At 27.4% G+C, this 4,639-nt stretch overlaps 1 long non-coding RNA gene across 1 annotated transcript in view; it reads right to left on the bottom strand.

Moving 5' to 3' along the window:
• Positions 1-619: 619 nt before the first annotated feature.
• Positions 620-4,639, bottom strand: part of LOC107449800 (uncharacterized) — a 60,588-nt gene continuing 56,568 nt past the window's right edge. The window contains exon 2 of the long non-coding RNA XR_011636371.1: positions 620-1,321. This is a non-coding gene — a long non-coding RNA (uncharacterized lncRNA). The remainder of the gene's footprint in view (positions 1,322-4,639) is intronic.

Genomic DNA, 4,639 nt, shown 5'->3' with positions numbered 1-4,639 from the left:
ACCCCCCTTCCCGACACACACCTCATTTCGACATCTTTTTCACGTGATTGCAATCACCACCAGCAACATCAATCCAGCTGACCCTTTCAGGTGATAAAGAACGACAAAACAAAATTTAAAGCGTTCCTTATGCTAACATAAAAAGAATAGTGATATGGTTCTAGGAGGGAAAAGCCATAAAATGCTGAAAATATGCATTTATAAGAGCAAATATACCTTTTTATGCATTTATGTTTTTTTTCTTGAACAAAAGTTACAAATGGCAAAAAGTGCTAAAATATGCAATTGCATATGCACGCATGCAATTGCATATTATCCGCTGTCTAGTTATTATTGTTATTTATAGAGTAACTTTTACATCAAGAAAAGTATTGATTTCTATAAATTTTGCACGCTGAAGCTTTTCCTCGGGATCACCTTCACATCTAATACAGAAAAATATACTATTTGTAAAATTTATTATACAACTCCACTGAAATCCAATTTTATTTTCTTGCGACATACAAGAAAATAGTTCTTAGTTTTAAAAATTTTATTGGTAAGAACATCATTGGATTACAAATCATTTGAAATAGGAAGGAATAATATAGTAAATTTAAAAAATAATTTTTGAAGCATATCAGTTTAAGCAAAAAACTTTAATAGAATATACTGAAAATATCAATGAACAAACTTATATAAGATCTCATTGACTGATTTCTAGCATCTAAAAAGAACAGAATAAGAACAAAAAAGATTAGTGGAAGAAAACTGTAACAAAGATTTATTAATATTTTTATGTAAAATGCATATACGTTATGCAGTATTAACATTAAAATTTTACGATATAACACAAAAGAAAGAATCTTAAACTGTTTAATAATAAAAATATAATTTGAAATTTTATCTACAAAGAATATATAATAGCACATCATCTCAGATTAAATGTTTAGAAAATATTTAAAAAGTTTTGTGTAGCAATTTTACATAGGCCACAGTAAAATGTTATTAACCCAGTAAAACATACTGCACATTTTTTTTTTTTTTGAATTTGCTTCCATGATAACCCCCCAAAAAATTTAGAACAAAAATCATAATTAAGATTATTAAAGTCCTAATAAGATTAATTAAGATAATTAAGTAAGTTAAGATAAAAAAGTTATAAATGATTATGAAAGTCCCTTTTAAGGCCAAAACATTTTCCTCTGAACACTTTAACTACCGCTCTTTATGCTTCCTCTTATGTTACGATTTTTAAAGTATGGATCTTCAGCATGCTTAATGAAAACTTGACAGGTTGTTTGCAATGCAGAAGAGGAGACAATGAATAAATTCTGTCAACCTATAAAAGATAAAAATACATCATTTAAAAGTATTTAAAAAAACACACATATAAAAGGTTTTTTTTACAATTTTTTCCTCATAATTGATTAAATTTTTTTAATATGCTGCTACATTACATTATTATCATTAGACTCATATTTTTCTCGTAATTTCTATAGAATTAGTGATTAAAGTTTGTGAAGACATCCGCTTCTTTAAAAGTAGCTCTAAACTGTTTACTAATACAATTTCAACTACTCCCCCATATAATTTACACAAAATTTTAATACAATTTCAAACATAAAAAATTCTTAATTTTTTAAGATGTTTTAGTAAAATTAATTGTTGAAAAGAAAGAGAGTTTCAAAGTGGTCTACACCACGTAAAATTAAAATGTCTAATTAATGTTCATTAAAAAAGAAATAAACAAATTTAAGTTATGCTCAAAATACAAAGCTACTACTCTTTTTTATTTTAAAATAATCTATTTTAATAGCTTAAAATAAGTGCCTATTTATGAGCACTCGAATCCTGCAGACTGTTACTTTCAATTTGTATATTTTTGAGATAAATGAAGTTATCAATCAAGCAATACAATTAATATAAACTTCTCATTATTATTAAAACAATATTTGTAAAATCCATGAATTAAAAGTTAAACTTTACTTTGACTGAACTTGAATTTGATGAGCACAATGAGATATAGGCTATATACATGGTAATTCGTGAGGATTGCTCTTAATATATCTTTTTAAATACCTTATCAAAAAAGTAAAAAAAAAAAAATACACATTTGGGTATAGCAAATTAGTATTTAATGAAGGGAAAAAAATGTTATCAAAATTTGGCAAATCACCGTATTGGAAAACAAAAGAAATATACAACAAGGCACCTTTGACTGAAAGGAGAATCAGACAGGATTGGAGAAAATGATTATTAAAAAACACCCTCTAATTTTAACATCCAATTAAACTTGCTTTCATGTTAATTATATCTATACTAGGAGGCTCCGCCCCCTGCTGGCTAACGCTCGCCAACCCCCGAGAATTGCTACGCAATCCTACGTGGTTCACGCCGTGAACCATGGCTCGCTGCGCTGGTTCGCCAATGAATACAATGTTCTAGCACAAAGACATGGTATATTATCATCAAAGATATAGTATTTTATCAAAGACATTGTATTGTACTTATGTAGAAGAATTCTATCAATGCTCTTATTGGCTTTTAAAAAAGTATATTAGCTATTTAGATTCTACATGGTGAAAAAATCAAAACATTAGCTAAATGAGAAACATATTAGCAAAATAAATTATCAAATATTGCAGTTACTCACCTAAATTCTACTAAATGTGTATAATAAATTAGTTAATGCTAGAAATTCTGAAAGTTTTAGAAAAAAATTTTATTATTTAAAAATATAAACTTTAAACCCTAACTTTTCCTTGTGCGATAATAACCCTCAAAAAGTCTTTCATTTTCAAGAACACAAAAGTTTGTTTTATCGACAAATGAAATATTTTTTGGTGATCAGCATTATTGAAATCAATTTCTATATTAATTAACATTTGTGTTAAAGTACATAACATTTTGGAACAAAATTTATTGTTTTACATACAATAAATTAAAATGCATGGCTGTTAGCATTACCCGAGAAATATCACGTGGAGGTCGCCATGCTGCAATTCTAATCGGGGAGAATTTTGATTTTGGCAGCTCCCCTTGCTTACTGCCAAAAGAAGTTTCAATTAAATTTTTTCCAAAAAACATTTTTTTCTGCAAAGCTCTAAGAAATTAACACTAAGCATTTAGAATTTCTTTGAAAACACAATTATAGATTTGGCATCTTGGAGCAATTATTGAAAGGCTGTCAAATGACTTAACTCTTGTTTCGTCAATACTAAACTGATTTTCTCAAAAGTCTGACCTTGTGACTTATTTATAGTCATGGAGAAGGCCAGAAGGTGTTAGAATTATTTTTCACTCCTTGTATGTTAAAAATTGTAAATTTTTTTTTCTTTGTTTAGATGATTTTAATTCCTGTACGTTTATAATTCTTCTATGTCAATTTAAAATTTATATTAATATCAGCCGTCGAAATTCCAGATTATTTTTGTACTTTGTCTGATAAAATTAAATAAAATTATTAAACTAAACTTGGCTATTTTTATTTTGTATATATATTTAAGAGGAATTATTGTGGAAGTAGTTTTTGATTATCTTCTGTTATCTTTGATTTTATAAAGAAAAGAAAAGTCACTACTATTGGAGTAATTAAATTTTAAAATTTTTGGTATTTTCTTTACAATCCGGATAGGTTAAAAAGAAGAAAAATTCGCTTTTTTTTTTTTTTTTTTTTTTTTTTTTTTTTTTTTTTTTTTTTTTTTTNAAAAATTTTTTTTTTTTTTTTTTTTTTTTTTTTGGTCACAAACAAACGCATTGTTTTATTGATTTCCAGAATATATTTATTATTCACAGGATCCTGAAAAGTGACACGCTTTGCTAAGAAATAATTCAGAATAAATTAAAAAAAGTTTGTTAGTTTCACGGCTGATAATTTCTCTATATTTTAATAACTTTTTAAATTGCTTTAGTGATGCTCTCTGAATAGTAAAAAACGTATAAAGAAAATAGGAAACATATAAAAAAAATATCCGTAAAATTGAATCGGGGAATGCACTGTTGCAATAAAAATTAATAAGCAGCTTTAGTTAAAAATATAAAGCAATATAGTATTATATTAATGTATTGTAACATTTCTAATCCTTCTTTAAAATAATAATTGCAAAAAATATAAAACTTCTCAAATTAATGCTAGTTCACTCCTTTGAAGACTTCGCCGTGCCAAACCTCCCATTTTCGCCTGTGACGTCACGGTGGCGCAAAGCTTGAACAAGAATGAATGACAAGAAATGAATTAGCTACGGTTTTCGTGAAATATTAATTGGCGATCGCTACGCTCGAATACGCCATCTGGGGAGAGACCGGTTTCATGCTTTTGGCCCTTTTCCCTTCCCTCTCCTCCTCTTTTCAGTTGTATAGGAATGTACTATGATATTTTCCTTTTTCTTAACATTTTTCCTTTTTATTTAATAAAAATATATTTTAAATTTCCAGGATGCTTTTCTTTAGAACTATGTTTAATGTAGTTTTCAGTTCCACATAGTTTTCCAACTTAAAGGATTTTAATCTATATGAAAATCAAGAGAGAAACTAGCATACTTCCTTCCTCTATGACTCTCCACAAGCTAATGGGGAAAGCATGTGAAGTGTTGCCATAGGTAGAGAGTTCTGCTCTATGATATACATGTATGTATATATATATATATATATATATATA

This window comes from Parasteatoda tepidariorum, chromosome 3, assembly GCF_043381705.1.
Source record: "Parasteatoda tepidariorum isolate YZ-2023 chromosome 3, CAS_Ptep_4.0, whole genome shotgun sequence".
In the NCBI taxonomy this organism is placed as follows: Eukaryota; Metazoa; Arthropoda; class Arachnida; order Araneae; family Theridiidae; genus Parasteatoda; species Parasteatoda tepidariorum.
This window is presented reverse-complemented; position numbering and strand designations above follow the sequence as displayed.